This window comes from Chelonia mydas, chromosome 8, assembly GCF_015237465.2.
Source record: "Chelonia mydas isolate rCheMyd1 chromosome 8, rCheMyd1.pri.v2, whole genome shotgun sequence".
Taxonomy (NCBI): domain Eukaryota; kingdom Metazoa; phylum Chordata; order Testudines; family Cheloniidae; genus Chelonia; species Chelonia mydas.
In genome coordinates, this window is record NC_057854.1 from 25,028,305 (window position 1) to 25,051,539 (window position 23,235).

Below are 23,235 nucleotides of genomic sequence, written 5' to 3' on the forward strand. Positions count from 1 at the left end.
GCCAGGCCACAGTATAGCATTTCACACATGCTTATTGAGTTCTGTAGAATTTCAGGTGCCCACAAGAGTCACTTATGTCATGTAGGAGTATTACTTTAATTTTCAGAGGTCCGGGGAGAGAAGTTTGTTTTGACTGAACATCAATAACCAAGAAATATCAAAAAAATCATTCATCTGTTCTGTAAACAAGTTTTAATTAAAAGTCTGAATGAGAATCTTGTAGAAAGCACACACTTCAATGTTAACAGTCAGAGTTATCTGACATTCTACAACAGAGGTGGGCAAACTACAGCCCGTGGGCCACATCTGGCCCAGCTCCTGAGTTCCTGGCTGGGGAGGCTAGCCCCCGGCTCCTCCCCCATTGTTCCCCCTTCCCTGTAGTTACCCTGCCACACAGCCAGTGCAGCTGGCTCCATCCGGGCAGCGGGGCTGTGAGCTCCTTCTGCTCTGAGTGGCATGGTAAGGGGGTGGTGGGGGGAGGGTTTGAGTAGGGAGTCCTGGGGGCAGCCATGGGACAGGAAGCAGGGGGCGATTGGATGGGGCAGAGGTTCTGGGAGGTGTGGGGGGGGGGTCAGGGGTCAGGGGGGGATGGATAAGGCGTGGGAATCCGGGGGGCCTGTCAGGGGGCGGGGGTGTGCATAGGGTTGGGGCAGTCTGGGGACAGGGAGCAGGGGGGATTGGATAGGTGGTGGGGTCCCAGGGGGCCTGTCAGAGGGGGGGTGGGTAGGGGATCCTGGGGGGCAGTCAGGGGACAGGGAGCGGGGGCGGTTGGCTGGGGCAGAGGTTCTGGGGGGGGCAGTCAGGGGTCGGGGGGGTTGGATAGGGATCGGGGCAGTCAGGGGACAGGGAGCAGTTAGGGGTTAGGGGGGGGGCGGTTGGGACGGGGGTGCCAGGAGGGGGAGGTCAGGGGACAAGGAGTGGGGTGGGGTTGAATGGGTTGGGGGTTCTGAGGGGGGCAGTGAGGGGGCAGGAAGTGGGTGCAGTGGAGGAGGATAGGGGGTGGGGGCCAGACTGTTTGAGGGCACAGCCTTCCCTACCCGGCCCTCTATACAGTTTTGCACCCCGATGTGGCCCTCGGGCCAAAAAGTTTGCCCACCCCTGTTCTACAATATATCACCAGGGGACGGTAAGCACCAGCAAGCTGAATTATCCTACTATTTTGCCTTGATAATCAGACAGTCTTGCCTTAACAACATTTATTTTAGGTGACCACAGAAAATAATATCATCCAAAAGCTGTCCATCATCACAATTTGCAATCAATATCTTCTGTTGAAAAAGTCCTGTTTCCTCGAGTATTTGTACGGTGAATACATCATCATTTCGTTCTGCAATATTTGCTCTAAATAAATTAATACAGAACTTGTTCTTTGCTTATCGATGGCTTATGTCTTGTTACCAATTGTATTAGCAATTGTATTACAATTGTATTAGCATCTGGACAGTGAGAGAAACCTCAAACATTTTTAAACCTTAACAGGTGAAATCAATAACTTTACAGACAATCTGGAGTGTCTATAGTCCAATTTACACTATAATATTTTGCTGAGTGGGAAACCATTTAGCAATGTGTTTGCCTCTAAGTATAGTGCCTATCCATACAAAGCAAAGCTAATGTTTGTTTAGTAATCATGACAGCTATAGGCTGTCATTACTAGTTGCTTATACTAGCATGCAGTTGTCTTCCTGTTACTAGGTCATCATAATTTATAATCTTGATTTCCCATTACAAAGAGAACCAGAGCCCTATTTTTTAAAATGCAAATCCCCAAACTTCAGAAACTGGACTAAAATAGAACCTGAATTCAGCACTCCTTTTCGTCTGGGTTTCTTTGATTTGTGGGTTCGTTGTTTTTGCAAAACCAAAATCTAACCAACAAAGTTTAGCATAAATAAACCAGAGCCCCATCAGCTCTGCTCTGGCTCTTATTAACAATGCTGTCGAGAAAAGAAGAATTATTTGTGTCACCTTCTAATCCATTATATTTTATGTAGCTATTTAACTGGGCTGGTCTTCACAGGGAAATTTAACTGTGCTTAAACTCAACTTTTGACGTTTACGTTTAGTGACAACACTGATCACAACTGACGAGACGTATAGCTGTCTACATCGACAAGTTTACCATTACACCAGCAAGTCATGAATAAACCCTATGACCAATACTGTTTGCTTATGATGAGCTGACACAATGATCATTAATATCTTGTCTATATGGACCATAATGTTGATAGGAAAATGGTGGGGAGGGTGCTCCATAGAAAATTAATTTTTCATCAAAAAAACAAAACCTTTTGGCTAAAAACTCAAAGCTTACACTGGGAAAAGTCAAAGTGAAATATTTTGATTAGACTCAAGCACAAATCAAAATATTTTGGTTTTTCAAACCAAAATATTTGGGGCAGTCTGACATTACACAGTGTGCTGCTGCAGTGCCTTGTGGGAACTGTACTTCAAGTGCCTCAACCTCCCTTTTCTCCTCTTTGGGCCCAGCTCACTGGCTGACCTACATCTCCCAGGATGCACCCTGGTTTTCAGTCTTTTCTTCACAGTACATCATAGGAATCATGTGATTGTGATGCATCATGGGAGATACAGTCTAGCTGGGAAACTGGCTGATAGAGAATGGGAGTATTGAAGCATTCGAACTACAACTCCCACGAAAAACAGGAGCAGCTCAAGACGCAGTTTAATGTTGAATGAGCTTAAATAAAAACATTTCAGTTTTGGGAACAATGTTTTGACAACATTTCTAAATTTGAAGATGTTTTAGGTTTTGGCTGAAAAAGTTTTCAAATATTTGGTTTTTTAGACAAAAAGTCAAACTTTTCCAAAGAAAATAATCACTTTAAGTGGAAATTTCTCTTTAGTCAAAAAACTAAATTTTCCTTTAAAACACATTTGCAAGGGAAACTTTGAACCAGCCCTACTGACCAATTAGCATCGTGCTGTCAAACTCATCCATTAAAAATCTAATTCAACCATGATTCATTTTCCTAGTAGAGAAGAGGCCACAGCATACTTACAAGATTACATGTAAAAAGAAACCTTCTCGACTTTATAAAGTATCTGAAAGGCAACAATAGTAAGGCCCCAATCCACAATCCATACAGCAACTTTTAAAAGTGAGCACCAATTAATCAACTTCTCTGGCACTACTTATGTGCTTATTGTTAAACACATGCTTAATTAGGACCTAAATAATATTCTCATATATTTTTAAAAATAGGTACATTTATGGCTGACATTTAGTCAGGGGAAATAAATCAGGAATTCAAATCAAAGCCTTGGGGCAAGTAAGCCTGATAGCATATATATATATATATATATATATATATATATATATATATATATATATATATATATATATATATATATATATTTGGCGGGGGGGGCGGGGGGGGCTTGAGAAATGTTGTTTAGGGAATTCAGGAATGTTGAATTGTTTCAGAGTAACAGCCATGTTAGTCTGTATTCACAAAAAGAAAAGGAGTGCTTGTGGCACCTTAGAGACTAACCAATTTATTTGAGCATAAGCTTTCGTGAGCTACAGCTCACTTCATCGGATGCATCCTTTTCTTTTTAGGAATGTTGAAGTAACAGACTTTTAGACAATTCTCTTTTAACTGTGCAGTACCTTAGAATACCTTACTATATTGTCACCAGTAAAAGCCCATAAAGCTCATCTGACACTTTTTCTTTATGAGCTCAGGCAGCAAAAAACATTTTGATTATTTCTGAGACAACGTGGTTAAGGAAATATAAGGTTCCGACTTTTGTAACAAATAATGGTTCTTTTCTTGTTATGTAGAGAAATGCATGCCTTTGTACAGGATTTAAATCCTCACTGCTCTTCTAAAGTGTAAAGAAGAAAAAAGGTTTCTATGCTTGAAAAGAACAATAGCAACACAGAGCTAAATATAACTAGATGGGTTAGATGAGGATTTGAGGTAGACTGATTTTTTTTTCCTTCTATTTAATTACTTCAGGCTTTCCTGTGGTTTCAGAGGCTGGTGAATTTAATAAAGAACACTAAGTGATCTTTATCAAATTTAAGCACATGGTAGGGCTGTTCACAAAAAAAGTTTGCAAAGAAATAAGCTTTGTAGAGCTTAATTTAATATTCATCCCATAGTGCTTTCTGGAACAGTTACAATACTGCATAAGATTAATTGGAACTTACTTTTAAGGATTGTTATATAGACTGTGAATACCGGGGGAAGAGTAATTCAAGTAGTATTAAAACTACTGTATGTTTTCTAATAGGCATTAACAGAAGGGTTTAAACAGGAGTATTGGATTTCGCAGTTAGTCAAAGAGTTTCCTACCTTACACTATTATTCTGGAAGTTGTTCCACATGGGCAGACCCCAGTTGACTTCACCAGCACAGAACACTTACTGTATCCATGCCTTAAAGCCCAATCAAACTCCCACTAAAGTCATTTGAAAGGTCTGTCCATCATTAGCCAATCATGTTATATATCATTAAGGTTTGTAAATCAGAAAAAGCAACCCTGGAAATAGTGATTAGTAATTCATTTCTGGACTCCTAAAAGCTAGAGTCTACAGAGCTAGGCATGAATAATTGCTAACAGCCTAAGTGAATAGACCAATGAGTTTAATTGCAGAAGGGCTTGAAATTGATCAGCTTTGACTAAAGGGCTTGATTCCTCACTGCCTTGCACCTTGTGTTATTTATATCTGTGCAAATGAAGTGCAAAGGAGGTGTAAAACACTACCAAATCAGAAAAGGAGTACTTGTGGCACCTTAGAGACTAACCAATTTATTTGAGCATAAGCTTTTGTGAGCTACAGCTCACTTCATCGGATGCATACTGTGGAAACTGCAGAAGACATTATATACACAGAGACCATGAAACAATACCTCCTCCCATCCCACTCTCCTGCTGGTAATAGCTTATCTAAAGTGATCACTCTCCTTACAATGTGTATGATAATCAACTTGGGCCATTTCCACATTGTAAGGAGAGTGATCACTTTAGATAAGCTATTACCAGCAGGAGAGTGGGATGGAAGGAGGTATTGTTTCATGGTCCTTGTGTATATAATGTCTTCTGCAGTTTCCACAGTATGCATCCGATGAAGTGAGCTGTAGCTCACGAAAGCTTATGCTCAAATAAATTGGTTAGTCTCTAAGGTGCCACAAGTACTCCTTTTCTTTTTGCGAATACAGACTAACACAGCTGTTACTCTGAAAACTACCAAATCAGTTTTTTCCAAATTGTAAAGGACTGCAGAAAGTGCAAGGGAAAGTGCAATCAGACACTAACCATGAAAGGCAAAAGAAAAGTTAAGGAAGGTTTGGCATTGTAGAATTGTTCATAAAAGTAGGCCAAAAAAATTAAAAAGTCAATAGAAAAGAAAAATGAGTAACTTATGAACAGTTAAAGGATCAGGACAAGGACCTTTAAAAATATCAGATTTTGAGTCTTATTTAGAGGAGAACCCAACAAAAGGACCACTTTAAAGAGCACAATTGTGCTATAAGCCTCCAGTGACAAACAGGGAATTAGCCTAAAATCAAGGTGAACAAGAAAGGAGAGGTGGGAGATCCATTCTGCACTCTGCTTCTTCACCCACTAGCTAAGTAGATTCATAGTTACCCTGCATATTTTCACTGAGGTAAATGACTACACAAGACAATCGTACACCAAGTCCTGAGTTGCCGAGCTCATTGATAAGAAAGATCATATGGGAAATAGAAGATTATGTTATGGCTGCTGCTCCTACTTAGGGAAACAGTGGTGTTTCTCCAAGCCAAAGCTCTGAGAAGGTCACAGTCTGAGTTGGTAAATAGTAAATACCATAACTGCAGAGTGTACAGAAATTAGGATTCAGAAGAGAGGGGAAAACTTTAGAGGGGAGGATAATATAGCTAACAAATCAAGGTAATTCAGCAATAGAGAGGATTTATCCCAATTGTGACATATTGAGTAACAGCTTCTGTAAGGAAGGCAGACACTTTTCATAGGTTAATATATAGCTGAGACAGAGAAGATGGAGGGTAGGAAGGTATAGACCTAGTGATAGGCCTCCTAGATATGTGAAGACCATTTCTTCATGTCTGGTGAAATCTTTTTAATGAACTAGTCTGGAATGTGGTCATGTGGGACCTTTAAAGACTCAGAAACGCCCTCAAAATCAAGAGTTAAGGGCTCATCTGTCAGAGGAATACGGGGCATCTGTATTTCTGTTTACAAATGTTAATAGCATGTCTATTAGTTATTAGTCCACTCCTGAGTATTAACAAAATTACTACATTTGTATACGTTTAAAAATCCCACCATTTGGTAGATTTCGATTTAAATGCTATTAACTGTATATTTGCCAGTCTCCCATAAATCTAGAAATCAATCATTAGCAACGGAGTCATCTATTAATATTCCTCAGTGCTTTAAATAACAAATAGCAATGCCCTTCATTAGAATTCAAACAAAAACCCCTCTCATTATTCTCTGGATGAATCCAACTCTGACTTTGGATTCTGGCCCCTTCATTGAATTTCAAATTCATAATAAATGACTTGGTGTGCTTGGAATACAAAGTGAACGGACATCTTTTTTAATGAAGCCTTAGAGTAATCCCTTTAGCCAGGAGCAGAGAAACTTTTCAGACCATCAGAGCCCAGATAATAAAGCAGATATACCTTTTCTTGTCATCCAGCATATTTTACAGGCACTATTGAAGTACCATGGATTTATTTAAAGAAGTCCAGAAACAAGTATTGTATTTATATTGACAATGGAGCTTCTCATTGCCAACTAGAAAAAGATGGTGAAAGAGCAATGAAATTTAATCATAACTACCTTGATGGAGTTCTTTGAAGATATTGCTGCCATGAGAGATAAGGCAAATTCAGTGGATGTATTAAAACTTGGCATTTTCAAAAGGCATTTGACAAGGTTCCATGTTAGAAATTTAAGGTATTTAAGGTAACAAGTTATTAAAACAGGAGTGTATATTAATTACCAGGGCTCTATCGATACAGGCTGTTTTAGGGTGCCCATCCTAATGGCAACTGGGCACCCCATATTCTTCAAATCAGTTACCACAAGAGAGACCGTGTAAAAACAGCTGAAACAGGAAAGGATCTTGTATGGTGAGTGAAATTTAAACATTTTGTGGTTGGCTTTATTGTAAAAAATACACCTTTAAAGGCAAATCAAATATACTCACCCAAAGTCTAGGAATAAGGTAAGGCTTGCTTCTACCAACTGCTCAAGCCCAGTTCTAAATTCAACTTCATTCAAGTTCCAGAAAGCAAGTAAGTCAATCTCCCCTTTCTCCTACCCTTTTCAGAGAACATTCCTGAGTCTGGCAGGAAAATCCTCACCAGCCCTCTACTATTGTGTTCTGTAATCCCAACTGGTCTAGCCCTGCTGATCCATGAACCAAGGGCAGGCAATATAGCTCATAGTCTGGTCAGATGAAAGGCTTGTCTTCAGTACAAGGATTTAGTATATTAAATTGTGATTGTAAAGAGTTGAGTTAGTCAACATGATGGTACTAAATGTGACTTGCACTTATTTTCACTGACCACAAAGTCATTGTCAGTAGAGCTGACCAGAGGATGACAATTACATATCCCGGTGACTGTCAAGCTTTCAAAATTTGTTTTCATTTTCCACTGGAATGAAAACGAAAGCTGTCAAACATGTTTGCAAAACACAGAACTGTGTCATGTATGCACATCCTGGGGTTAGGGCACTGGCCTGTGATTTGGGACAAGCAGGTTTAAGTCCTTGCTCTGCTTGATTTTGAGTGAAAAACTCTGCTCTTAATCCAGTAGAGTACAGGACTTGAATCTGGTTTCTCCCATATCCCAGGCTTGTGCCCTAGTCACCAGGGTACAGAGTGGAAGAGTCTCACTCTCTCTTAGTTATTGTGCTGGGTTGCCCTCCTTTAAGGTGCCACCTGAGGTACTGGGATATCACTGAGCCCACCTGTTCTGCCAGCTTGGGCCCCCTTTTAACCAGTCTTTCTGAGCCAGGCTTTTAAGCCTCCACTAGCACACACATAGGCAGGGCCACACCTATCTGCAGAAAGACACAGACCCTGAGATCAGTTCTGGGAAGACTCAGTTTAAGGGACTTGCCCCAGTACTCAGGTGCCACGTCCCTTGGAGTGCAGAGCCCCCTCTCTCAATGTGAAGGAAGGTATGCACAGCCTCTTACCCTCTTCCCCCAATTATGAATTGCACAAACTGGATTTTAGAATAAACAAAAACAAGTTTATTAACTAGAAAGGGTAGATTTTAAGTGATTATAAGAGATAGCAAACAGAACAAAGCAAATTACTGAGCCAATAAAACAAAACATGCAGACTAAACTTAATACATTAAAAAAATTGGCTACGAATAAGTAATTTCTCACCCTAAATGTTGTCTCAGTTAGATTACAGAGATTCTTGAAAGCCAGATGCACTGAGCTGCAGCTTAAAACTTCAGGAATTTTCACTCACAGGCTGAACACCCTTCCAGCCTCGGCTCAGCTCTTCTCTCCCAAGTTCAGTTCTTGTTTCCAGGTCTTTCCTAGTGACTCTTTGGGTGGGCAAGCAGAGGAGCACCTCGATGATGTCACTCCCCGCCTTACATAGTTTTTGTATAAAGAAAAGGAGTACTTGTGGCACCTTAGAGACTAACCAATTTATTTGAGCATAAGCTTTCGTGAGCTACAGCTCACTTCATCGGATGAAACCTGTCATAGTTTTTGTATGTGGCAGGAATCCTTTGTTTTCCAGTGGAAAAACACTGGCATTCCAAGGTGGGATCCAGTACCAGATGACTCAGTCACATCTCTGCAGGGTCATAGCAGGCATTACTTGCAGGCTGTTTGGAGCATCCACATTGTTATGCTTATAAGAAGCACATGGGAAGACTAAGGGCTTTCACAGTCCATTGTCTCTGCTGATGGGCCATCAGCCCTGTCTGACTTTTTAATTGTTGTACCTGAAGGACTAGTAGTAGGTGTCACCCAAAGTAGCACATTTGAAATATAGATATATGGTCAATATTCCTAGCTTCAGATACAAAAATGACACATGCATAGAAATTGGATAAACAGATTCAGTAGATCATAACCTTTTACAATGATACCTCACATGACCTCTCTTGCATAAAACATATCTTAGTTATGCCATATTCATATCATAACAATATTTCTAAGAAGAATATGGGGTGTAACATCACAGTTCTCTCCTGACATGCTAAGATATTGTCCTGAGGGTAAAGCCAGAGAATGGGGTAACCCTCTCTATCAGCCCTTACCAAGGACTCATTTTTCCTCAGGTCAGACTGTCAGGGACCACAGTAGGTTTTCACCTTCTGCAGCCTGGGGCACAGGTCACTTGCTAGGATCATCTGGTAACTTTTTGGTAACTTATCACAGCTCAGTGGCTATATAAAGGAGTCTCAGAGTGTCATTCTGCTATACTGCCCACTTGTTGCTCTTGTATCTCAGCTTCACACCAGCACCTTTTTTGCATCTGCTACAAGGAATATTGAAATTAGGGCCTGGGTGCTCAGCACTAATTCAATTTTCTGCCATTTCAGGAGTCTCGGACATTGATGCACAATTGTCGCTCCTGTTCTCTGCCCCGGCACACAATAGTTTAGTCTCCTGAGGGCTTAATACTTTGGTCTAATTTTGGTTGATGGGCTTGGTATCAGGGTGGCTGTCTGATATTTAATGGCCTGTGATATACAGGACCTCAGACTAGATGACTAGTTGTCCCTTCTGGCCTTAAACTCAATTATTCTATTCTGAACATCATCACTTGAAAAAGAGAAATATCATTTGTGATTTTATCATCGTATTACTGTAATCTCTTCAATAACAATAATAATTAATTCAAGAACTAAATAGAAGAGTAGCTTCCCACCCTCTGACTGGTCTATTTAGACTGTAAACTCTTTGGAGTAGGCACTATATGTGCTGTACCTGATACAACCAGGTCCTGTTCTCAGCTGCGGCCTCTGGGTATTGCTATAACAACAAAAAATAATCAAGACATGTTTATAAAGATGGAAATGGGTTAAGAGAACTCAGAGAAGACCATCCTGTCAGTTAGTTTTAGAAAAAAAGTGGTTGTGTTTTCCTTTTTGTTTTTTAACAATTTTGTCCAAAAGTCTCTGGTTTAAAAAAGAAAACAAAAGAAATATTTTATGTAATAGCTCTTAAAAATGTTTAAGATTCCTGGACTGTTTTCCTATCAAGTCATATTTTGGCCTTTTTCTTTGTAGTTTTGTAGTAATTAAGGCCCTCCAAGTTATGAGTGATTACTATTTAAGAATTGCCCAGGCATCAAGCCCTTTCAGAAAAGATAGACTAGTGGGCTAAGAAAATAAAAATCTATGGTCTAATGGCTAGATTTTCTTCCATAGGCTGAGGAAACTCAGAGTTGCTGCAGCCTTTTGCAAGCTGATGCACCTAAAGAGACTTTCCCCTCTCCCTGTTTGTGAATGAATGAATTAAAATAGTAATAAGATTAATATCAGACTTTGATATTTATATGATGTGCCAGATACAGTAGTAAAATGGGGATCTTGATGGAATCTAATATTCTAAACAAATTGTGTATAAGACGGAAGTCAGCCATAAGGGATGCAGCTTTGGGCAAAATATTCTAAACTTTAATGCCAGGGTTTACTCATGGGCAATCCTGTTAGGAGAGAGGGATTGTGTTCATATTGATTTCTTTTAGCTAAATAGATTCTGTCCCTAAAAAACCTCTTAGGGCAAACAGGTTCAGTATTTTGTTGGCAACTCCTATCGGGTCTGACAAACTCATTACACCTAATACACTGTTTTAATAGTGTTTATCCAAAAAGTGTCTTGTGAGATATCCAATGAAAACCAGCGACACTCTGGTCATTAATATCACTGTGAAATGTATTTATTAATACTATGTGATATTATGCTGTAAAGTCTGTAACAGGGTAGAGTGGACAAACAGGTCTTCTGCCAGACCAAACATGTCTATTCATCTATCCCTATCTCTAATGTAAATTAAGCATTGTGAAACCAAGTGCAATGGAAGTTGTCCTTGCAAATGAAGTAAAACGGGGGGGGGGGGGGGGGGGGGGGGGGGGGGAAGGGAAGTGTGATAGAGAGTTAACAGGGGGATGTAAAATCAGCATGTCACTGACACACCAAGGAACCAGCAACTGAGGGAGGAGAATCTTATCTCAGGCTATACTTCAAAATTATATTTTCAACTATAACTCTTTGGGGCAGACTTTGTTTTTACTATGGATGATAAGAAGAAGGACAAAGAAACCCTTAGTTCTCCATTTCATTGGTGAACACTCGTGGCAGTGGTACTCCTGATAATCTGGATCCTGCTTGGATTGAAAATCAACAAGCTCTGTTAAGTGACTTTAAGGGTGAAAAATTATTTTGGAGAAAGGAATGTAGCCTGTCAACATTATGTTTAGTCTCTTAGAAGCATTTTAATTTTAGTAACCAGTTCTGTTTCCAAAAAGAAAAGGAGTACTTGTGGCACCTTAGAGACTAACCAATTTATTTGAGCATGAGCTTTCGTGAGCTACAGCTCACTTCATCGGATGCTGTAGCTCACGAAAGCTTATGCTCAAATAAATTGGTTAGTCTCTAAGGTGCCACAAGTACTCCTTTTCTTTTTGCGAATACAGACTAACACGGCTGTTACTCTGAGTTCTGTTTCCATTATTCTTACTCAATACTCACTTAAACCTGTGAATCTGTTCGTTGTTAATAAACGTATATTTGTTTTCATCATAAATAATTTACAGTGCTACGTTGTTATAAAGGATCCAATCCTGAGTGGTGACTTTCCAGTTGTGTGTACACTGTCTCTTTGGAGACAGCAGACTTGCCAGTTACTCAGAGTGTCCAGTGACAGGGGCTGAACACTATATAAAGATGCTTCTGTGGTATTTGGGAACTGGAGTACACCAAGTGCTACCTGCATGGCGGAGTGAAAGACTGGCAGAGCTTCTGAGGAGATTGTTTGGGTTGGCTAACAGACTGGGGTGACAGGGAACTGACATCTAATTTAACACCAGCAAGTCTCTTTTTCACTAAGACAAGGGGATAACATGGTAGCCCACAGTCCTAGACATCCCAAGAAATAGCACAGTGACAAAGTGAAGAAGGCTAATGTTTGCTGTCAGGCATGCTTATATTATCTGTTAGTGAAGTACAGCTGTGCTGAAAGCAGCAGTAAACAAAAGGAACTGAAATCTAACAGTATGTTTATAGGGACACTTGACAACACAGTGGAATAATCAGAAATGTAACTGTTTGGTTAATAATGCAAAGACTCAGCTCCACCATACCTACGAAGGTCCAACTATTGTTGTTAAAACAAGGATACTGGAAATGGAATATTTATATAACTCTTCTCACCTGCTGTTCTTGAACAGTTCTTGAAGTGACTTTGATTGTATAATGAACTGTTAAAACAAGTTTAAAGAGCATCAAAGAATATGGACAGACTTTGTACAAATTATATGAACTTTAAACTGGACATTTCAGCAGCTAGCAGAATGTTGATGGAGATACTGCAACTTGAGCATGGATAACTACAAAATTGGCCAAAGGATATATCCCAGGGGCCCACAGAAAGTTGCTGCTGACTGGAGCAAATGAGTCAGTGTTCAAGGTATGTCCCAAGATGGATGTGCCAACAGCTATGGCCTAACTTGTCTTACACAAGCTAGTGTGAAAAGACATATTGCACAAAGAGACTGAAAAATTCCAGTCCCACTTACAAGAACTCAAAATGTGGTGTTCTGACTGGATGGTAAGAGAGGACATTTGGAAGGACATTGTACATCTTCTGAAGAAGTATGGGTCACTAGCTGATTGGTCCACACTAGCACCTCCATGAAAAGGAACTAAATTGGACCACCCAGCAGTAATAGGATAAAACAGCCTGTCTCCTTCAGCATATGGCTTCCCAAAAGCAAAAAACATCTGGAAAGGAGAAGGTCCTGGGCTAGCCAGCTGGGAGTTCTCCTGGTGACATCAAGTACCTATCTTTGATAAATATCTTTAATTGTCTCTTTCCATTTTCCAGCAAGTCAGGTTGCCTGCTAGAGCTCTGGGCAACAGTTGTGTCCGTCCTTCACTCCATCTATGTTTGCAGTGCCCACCCTTGCTTTGAACAGCAACTGAGCTGAAAAGCTGAGTTTAATAGAATTCATTGGACAATAGGTTAAAAGGGTCAACTACGATAGATCCTTTGGGAAGGAGATTTAGGTGAATTGGCATGTAAGTAATTGACCAACCTATTTTGTGATATAGCTTTGGATTATTTTTCCTCTCTTGTGTTAGCAACACTGGAGGAAAAAAAGTGGGCTATTCTGAAGGACTCAATCTGAAATCTAAACTGTCACCTTCCCAGCACAGGGACTATGTAATTTGATTCTGAAAAATTAAACGGTTTTATTGATCAATTTTCTAGTGTGTTACCCAAATCATAGTCCAATACCATTTTACCATCTCATATCCTATATTATTAGTTACTATTATTAAGGATATTTAATAAAACTCCATAAAACTAAATTCAACACTCGAGTCCTTTTTCTTTAATTAATCGAAATTAAAAGTACCCTAGGAAAGGTAGTAGAGGTAATCAGTTAAGACGTTGTTTAACTAAGGTCTATTTTATACCTTGTCTTTCTCAGTTTCTATCTTACACTACGGTTTAGTTGTCCCAAGAAGATTTTTTAAATTAACACCGCCCTGAGGTTAATGGAGCAGGAAGGAGAGTTCACTAGTGACTTGAATAAAATCAATGTAATGTGGAATTCACCCCAAGCTACCATTGCTTAGCCGGAGAAAGTTTCCTGAAAACTATGTTAGCACACTGGTTTACAAGGGAATGTTTGAGTCAGTTCCTACAGCCTCAGAACTTACAAATGCACAGACCTCTCTACACAGGAGGGGATTTTATTCTGAGAGTAATAGAGTAATCACTGAAGTTCTTGGGGAGAGCCTTATCTTAGCAATGGAAAAAGAAAAAACTACTTCACGGACATTAAAGCTTAATCTCTCTAGGAAGCAGATATGACTGTAACATGGGGGTCTTTACTGATTAGTGTCCCCTTGCAGGGAGATAGGGAGCTACACACACCAAGTTCCGTCCTACCCAACTCTAGATTTGTCAAGTCCTTTTCTGGGCCAAATCCTCTCCTGGCTGGGTCCGCAATGGTCTCTGCCACCTTTAGAATAACAGTAATAATAGTAATAATTTAGCATACTGGGGAAATGGACATTCTGTATCTCCAATGAGGGCTAATCAGCCCTAGTTCTCCTGGTTTAGGGCCATCTTCTCGAAGAGTTCCTGGATGGACTAGGCAGGGGATCCCAGGCCCACCCCCACTCCATTCACTGGGTTCCAGCTGGGCTCATGGTTTGGACTAACCAGGACCATTTCCTCGCTGTTCCCTGAGCTATTTTATATCTCTGTAGTCTTCCCCAGTGTCTCCCTCTTAGGGCATGTTGACACTACGAAATTAGGTCAATTTTATAGAAGTCTATCTTTAGTAACCGATTTTATACAGTTGATCGTGCATGTCCCCACTAAGCACATAAGGTTGGCGGAGCGCATCTTCAATACCATGGCTAGCATCGACTCATGGAGTGGTGCACTCTAGGTAGCTATCCCACAGTCCCCACTGCCCTTTGATATTCCGGGTTAAGCTCCCAATGCCTGATGGGGCAAAAACATTGTTGCGGGTGGTTTTGGGTACATGTCATCAGTCTCCCCTCCCTCTCTCCCGCCTTGAAAGCAACGGCAAACAATCATTTCGCGCCTTTTTTTCTGGGTTATCCGTGCAGACGCCATAGCATGGCAAGCATGGAGCCCGCTTAGCTGCACACTTCTTTTGTGAGCATTGTAAACACCTCATGCATTATCCTGCAGTATGTGCAGAGCCTAGCTAGGAGCCACCGGCATAAGGAAGATTGTGAGGAGGACATGGACTCAGACATTCCTGAAAGCATGTGGCAGGGATGTGGCAATTGGGATATCATGGCAGCATTGGGGCATGTTGATACAGTGGCACACCGATTCTGGGCCCGGCAAACAAGCACAGACTGGTGGGACCGCATAGTGTTGCAGGTATAGGATGATTCCCAGTGGCTGCGAAACTTTCGCATGCATAAGGCTTCTTTCATGGAACTTTGTGAGTTGCTTTCCCCTGCCCTGAAGCACAGGAATACCAACATGAGACCTGCCCTGACAATTGAGAAGAGAGTGGCGATAGCCCTGTGGAAGTTTGCAAAGCCTTACTGTTACTGGGCAAATCTACCATGGGGGCTGCTGTGATCCAAGTAGCCAATGCAATCACTGACGTTCTGTTATCAAGGGTAGTGACTCTGGGAAATGTGCAGGTCATACTGGAAGACTTTCCTGCAATGGGGTTCCCTAACTGTGGTGGGGCAATAGATGGAACGCATATCCCTATCTTGGCACCGGACCACCTTATCAAAGAGTACATAAACCGCAAGGGGTACTTCTTAATGGTGTTGCAAGCACTGGTGGATCACAAGGGCCGTTTCACCAACATCAACGTGGGATGGTCTGGAAAGGTGCATGACACTCTCATCTTTCGGAACTCCAGGCTGTTTGGAAAGCTGCAAGAAGGGACTTTCTTCCCAGACCAGAAAATTACCATTGGGGATGTTGAAATGCCAATAGTTATCCTTGGGGACCCAGCCTACCCTTTGCTCCCGTGGCTCATGAAGCCATACACAGGCAGCCTGGACATAAGTAAGGAGCAGTTCAACTATAGACTGAGCAAATGCAGAATGGTGGTAGAATGTTCAATCTTGGGAAGACATGGTGTGTTGTGCATAATTTTTGTTATGCATAGTTTTTTGAATGCAAGCTGTGTGAGCAGCAAGATAGCTTTCTCTCATACATGGTCTCTGATTAGAGGCTATTCTTGAGGCAGAGTTGATCCCTGGGAACTGGGCACTGGTGTTGGACTGAGATTCCTAAAAGAAAGAATGCCTGCATGCTGTCTGATTACCTTTTTCAGGACAGGTGTATATGTTTAAATAAAACAATTTACACTTAGAATCTACCCAGACTCCACATCTATGATTTCTTCCCCACTAGAAACCTGACCTACAAGTCTTTGGACATCTGCTACCGCTCAGCAGAGCACAGATATTAGTGTCAAAATGAAAGACTAGTTTTGGAAGAAGGGATGACAATAGTAAACAATCGTGCTTTGCCTGTAACCTAAATAACACTGAAATTCACTGGCACAGCTTGCTACTTTGCTGCCCATGTCGCACAATGCTGTCAATCTAGTACCTTTCCTCATCACTAAACTCACTTAAGAGTAAAAAACTTATATAGCAAAATGATGAAGTATCTGAAAGAATCAATTAATCTAATTTAAAATGGTTTGCTCAGTTTTAACATAGCCAGGTGATTATAAATTCTCTTTATAGGTAGCTACCTAAACACACCTCACCCATCACAGTAGAATCTGAATGCCTCCCAGAAATTTAAAAATTGAAATAACAATAACTATCTCTAAACATTAGGTGTGTGAAGAGGCTGGTTCAGCCAGGATCATTAAATGGCTGTTATCATGGAATTACAGAGATCATACATAACTGACCCAGAATATAAATCATTCTGAAAATAGAAACCAGACATATAAAATGAAAACAATTTCCCTGAATCATATGTTGTAACTTTGCAAATATTGGTAGTGACTTCATAATTGGAGAAAAGAAAAGTTAAGCATGCAGGTTGCAATCAGTGTCCCGTTGTAAAATAAGTAAAGATAAATGTACGCTGAAGTGATGGTGGTTACATAAATAATTTCAGCCATTTGTTCCTGTCCAATTGACTGCTTCCTAAAAATGTTTGTGTGTGGAAATTCACTGATGGCCCAATTATGCAACCCTTACACATGCTGAGTCCTGAGTGGGACTGTTTGCATGAGTAAGGATTACACCAGGCATTGGCAACCTTTGGCCCGCGGCCCACCAGAGAAAGCCACTGGCGGCCCTGTCTGGTTTGTTTACCTGCAGCATTTTGCCACGGTTCACCTTCCTGCCAATGGGGGCTGCAGAAAGCGGCGGCCAGCACATCCCTCAGCCTGCGCCGCTTCCCGCAGCCCCCATTGGCCTGGGTCGGCGAACCGCAGCCAGTGGGAGCTGCAATCGGCTGAACCTGCAGATGCTGCAGGCAAACAAACCGGCCTGGCCCACCAGCGGCTTTCCTGGCAGGCTGCGTGCCAAACGTTGCCGATACCTGGGTTACATAAACAGGTCCTTAGGCACTTAATCCTGAACAAGGGTCTGTTTACCCAGACCTTTACTTATGGATGGCAGCTATGATGCAGTAGAGGTACTAGCTTGGAGCAGGGCTCCCTAGTAGAACTGTTGGGATTTTTCCAACAGAAACTTTTTTCATCAGAAAATGTCAATTTGTTGGAACCAAAACTGTTTGTGGTAAAGGATTTGTTTCAACAAATCTGCCAATTGGGAAAAAAAGTTTCAAAATTGTTGAAAGGAAAAGTTTTATTTTCCACATTGAAACAACATTCTGTTTAGAAATGTTAGTGTATTTAAACTTTTAAAAGGTTAAAAAATGTAAAAAGTAAAACAAAATATTGTGATTCATCTGATCCAAAAATTTTCTAGATTTTGACTTGTCCTGACTTGGGACAAGGAACAAATTTTGAAATGTCAAAAACTCTCCTGGGATGAGAAAACCATTTCCTACTCATCTCTCCTCCCTAGCTCTTATAACATATCCCTGGGCAAAGATGCATAAGAGTTCCCTCTATGCACCTTTGTGACCAACAGGTAATTAACTAGACCTACCTTTTCCTATAGAAGTACATAGCAGCTATCAATATCTGCAAAACATCTAATTTAATTCTTTTAAAATTGTATTCATTTTCAGCTATGTATAAATGGTACAACTGCAGAAAATTCAGCTATCACGCAGAAAAAGCCAGTAATTAGGAGAGTACATATGGTTTGTGGCATCAGCAACAATTATGATATAACTAATACTTTGCTGAATAATAGAAAACAGGTCAGAGAAAGAAAGTCTCTCTGTCAAGACATTCTGGTGAAGTGCCCCATAGGATACCAGTTACATGGAAAGACAAACCAAAGATATTCAGAATCCAGAAGAACTCACAAGTTTGGATGTAGGTCCAAAGCACTTGGGTCTGTAAACATGGGCTGAAAATCTCATGCGAACAGTGTATGATCTCAAATAAGTCCGTCACTCAGCCACATCACAAGTTCCATGAGATCATCCTTTCTTGGGGTGCTGCTGTATTTGCAGTATTCATGCATATGTATGTGGAAGAAAATTAAGGAAATAAAGTTAGCCAAATCATTTGAACTTCCAGGTTTAGTTCAAATGTTAAGCAAAGATTTAAGATTTATGCAAGCCAGTTCTGCCAGTCCTTCAGGGAACTCCTTAAACTGATGGGGATGGGAGAGGATCACAGCAATATCTAGCACAATTTTGCATGTACAGCTTTGGGAGTGGAAGAGTTAGTAACATTAGCCGTTTAAATCTTCAAAGCACTGTTCAAACTTTATTCACTGATTATTCTGCATAAACCCATTGTGAGGTGCAGGCAAGTGAAGGAAGGAGGTTACTAAAATACAGAGCTAAAATCTGTTCTCTGCAATACTTCTGTAAACTGAGAATGATTCCCCTGAGGTATCCCCAGTTCAGAAAAGGCCTTTCAGCCTTCTGTGTAGCTGCACCAGTACAAACCAGTAATGTAAACTGGCTATAAACTGAAACTTACGGCTGTGCCATTTACCCCTTATTGAAACTGGAATAAGCCACTCTGGTGCACATCATGACTTACAGCACTTGTGCTGGGCTAGAGGTTTTCACTGCTGTTGCTCATCACCGATAGCTGTAATCACGGCTAATCTCCAGTGTACTCGAGGCCTTACATTTGTACAATGGGAGCAGAATTTTGCACACAAAGATGATAAATGACTTTCCCAGTGCAAATCAATGAACTCAACCAGTCGATGGCAGAATGAGGATTAGAACTGTGGTCGAAGTCCCGTGCTTCGTGCACCGTTAGATAGCATTGTTTTCTTTACATTTACTGTGCATCTTATTTGGTCTATGATTATAAATGGCTTACATTTGGGGGAAAGGGTTTTGAATATTCATGGGACCAAATATCAAGGGGCATTTCCTATTCATTCCTACATACAGGACAAACATTAATTAGAAAGATACATTTTTTTAAATTTAGTTTCTCACTGACTGTTTGGGGTAAAGCAGGAATCAGATGGGTCAGGCTTACGAGGCCAGAAGGCCAACCAGGCCTTGATCTGGCAGAATTTTCTGGCTAGGTCTAAACACTGTAATTGATTTCTCTCTCTCTCTCATTCTCTCTAGCTCAGGCAGACAATACTGATTTATATATTGGATAGAAGTATTTGAAATGCCAAAATACCAAAATAAATTTACACCGTCTCCAGCATAAACCCTCAAAAAATATTATTACTGAAAAATCTCAGGACAGCATCCATGGGTTAGATTAGCATAGGTATTTTCTTCTTCCCAATAGCTGCCACCTGTGGGGCAGCAAAAGTAGTAATTCAACCATGAGAGATTATAAGAAAAAGCTCATTGTAGACACAGCCACTGTACTTAAGAATGGTGGTTAAACTCTGTTGTAAATCCGGAGCTGACTGGGCCAACTTTCCTTTGAATTTGAAATGTCCCAGTGTAATTTCCCTCAAGAATTGCATTGACAAATTGCAAAAACTATAACCATGAAAAACATGAAAAGAACACTCTGAATTGAAGAGCTGCAGTACTATGCTGGAGTTCAGTTCTGCATCAATTATCAGGGTTTGATGGCAGGTTAAATTAAGGGTAAAAGGAGGAAGAATATTTACAAAACTGGGAATGAATAGTTCAAAACCATATCATCATCATTTGAAGGAAGTCAGCTAAAGAAGGTGAAAATATTCTACTATAAGACTTTGAAAGAGACCAGAGGAGTGGAGAGAGGGATACCACATCAATAACAGTGTAGGCACCACATCTTTAGCCATTCTATGCATACACAGAGAAGTTATTGGTCTTAAAGAGCCAGTCACCATGTCCTGACTACAGAACCTTCAGCAAAATGCTATAGTGAAGTATTGTAAATAGTTCAGTATATTAACTTGAGCAGTTTAAAAGTATGCATAATTTAATGTCTGTTTCATTCTAGAGTCCTCCACGCTACATCACTTTGTATCCTTCTTAGTATTCAGTGTTTTAATATCAAGGCTCTTCTCTGTCTTGTGAGTTTTAAGGACATTTGGAAGTCAAACTGCAACTTAGGTATTGCATCTTAAGGTACTGTATAAACAACCAACGTTTAATCTCTCCTATCACTTTCCTTAAATATTAGCAATTTGCCAGGAGTCATTTGGCTGTATATTAAGGGAGAATAAAAAAAAGCAATCTTGGTTTCAAGTTCTCATTTGAAATTAGCTGTGGGGAAAAGGAGGTTGACAGTCTCTAGGTCACCTTATTGAAGGGGTTAAAGATCCTTTGTGCAAACTGAAATTTCAATTGTAAAAAGCCTTCATTCCTACTCATAACACTGCAAATGGCACAATACTGTTAGGTGACTAGTAGCATTTGTCTGACTGTTTTTATTATTGTAATGAATTCTTCCATATGACCCACATGATATCTTTCTATCTCCAGGTATTTCAAAGCACACATCATCAAACCATTTAAATCAGTGCTTGGCAACCTGCGGCCCATGGGCCTCATGTGGCCGGTCAGGATAATCTGCTGGCGGGCCGCCAGACAGTTTGTTTACATTTGCATGGCGGCTCACAGCTCCCAGTTGCTGCAGTTTGCCGTTCCCGGCCAATGGGAGCTGCGGAAAGCAGCAGACAGCCTGACCCTATGGCCCGGGCCACAAGTTGTCCCCCACTCATTTAAATACTGATAAATGGTAATATGCAATTTTCTACATATACCTTTGTTTTTGCCTTTGATATTATACCAATTTATAAATGACAATACTGTATACAGAAACACTGATGTTTTTCAATTAAAAATTTCAATAAGCATTTAATAAAAAAAAAGTCTCTTTAATATGGACTGAAATTTCAAGGGATTCTATCTCTATAGCACAGAATTACGATAATTAAATGCTTAGAGAAACCAAGCAACATATTTTTAAAGCAAATTACTGGGATCAAGCCATGCAATCTCATTAGAGTTACAGGGGTGGTGAGTAGGGAGAAGGAATCTGGCCTAATTTTGTGAAATTGTAACCCATCACTCTCCTATACATTTTGTCACCCTGACCATTTATGAATATTTGAAGTATCAGCCTGCAAATTTTGCTCTATAAAACTTACAAGCCTGAATTTTTAAATGATGGATGTCCTATGCCTCTCTCTTTTCTACAATTCTTTCCTCCACATATATTTTTTCTTACTCTCTTGTTCTTATGTTCTTCCTAGAATCTCTTCTTCCCATAGGTCACACACTTTCTCATTTACCATGGCTTATCTCTTTTCTCAAACTTTTCATCAATTTCTTCCTCTTCTTTTTTGGGTCTCTGTCCCCTTTACCCTCTAATTTTATTGCTCAGTTAAATTAACCTCCCACAATTTTAAATGCTCTGAAAAATGATCTTAGCAACACCACAGAATACCAATATGTCCACTTCTTTGTGACTATTCTGATACTCAGCCCATATACTTGAAATTGATTGGTGGATGATTAAATATGGATTAGCACTTAAAATTCTCTCCTTTATCCTCTTAGCCCAGAACAGTCTAAAGGGCCAAAAATAAACAGAACTTATAAACTTGATTCCACATAGGGATTTCCAGACCCTGATGTTCATGTGATTTTGAGATTCTCTACAGCACATTTGTAGTGATTGCTTGCCTCAGTTTACAAAATTACATAATAATTTTGGTTCAAGATATAACTGCATCCACACATCAGCAACCGTTCTTTAGAACCACTGCTGTCCATATATGGTCAGTAGGAGTCCAGGAACAGTGGGCTAATGCTTAGTGTCAAAGGCAGTTGGTTTAACTTTGTTGCTGTCTCCTGTACAGCTGAATGTTACTTTCTTATCACATACATGATGTGACTGATTGTAATGTAAAGCTCAGTCTACTACCGTGAATTACTGAGATGCAACTGAGTTCTTAATGCAGCTTCTTCCTGAAAATATACCTATCTTCCCACTCAATGCCCATGTGGTATTTGCAAGTTCTCACTCCTGCTGAATCTGGATTTCATGAATCTCCCCAAGGACCTAGAACAGAAAAATGTTAACGGTGGGATTTTCAGAAGCTCTCAGCATTTTCCGAAGAGATCTCCTATTAAAGTCAAGAGGAGTTTTACCACTGAGTTTGGGGTTAACAGAGTTAAGCCATTACTGAGCATTTTTGAAAATCCTCCCCAGTCTAAAAATAGCAGAAAAGAAAAAAATGCCATCAAATTGCATTATAAGGGCACATTTAGTAGACAAAAAAGTGCTTTCCCCCCTTTTTTTTAGCAGAGGCATTTACTTCTGTCAAGCTTCCTTTTAGATTATTCTGGCAAACTAATATTATTTTAGAGACCTAAAATGACTCATCACCAGGGAAACTGTTGACTCTATCATCGAAAGGTTTTCCAACATGATTCGAACTAGTATTCGTAGCTCAGTTTGTATCCAGGCTCCAGCACTGTTGGTTTTTCTGCTCGATATATTTTATGTTATCTTTTTTTTCTCCTGCCTTCCATGTTAAATTCTTCAGTTGCACAAGGCAATCTTTTAAAGGGGACAAACTATTACAAAGGAGGCTGTGGTTGATGACGTCCCATTGTGTTGTAATATTACCATTTATAATATCCCTAACACAGAGCAGAGCAACAGCTACACCCAAGACTCAACCCGGCAGAATGCTGAGTACTCCCATAAGGTCCTGAAGACTCCTGGGAAGAGATGAGTATTCTCTACTCCCAGTGACTTCAATGAGAGTTGTTGGAATTCACCCTCTTGCAGGATAAAGTCTCCAGTACATGTAACCCTGTTGCCTAATCTATTATAATTTTAATTTGAAAGTGCCTGATGCCAGGGAAAAGACAATAACAAAAAAATGCATGGCTGTGGGCCAAAATCATCCTGGTGCAACTGCACTATCTTCATGGAGTTGCACCAAGGATGAATTTGGCCCATTGAC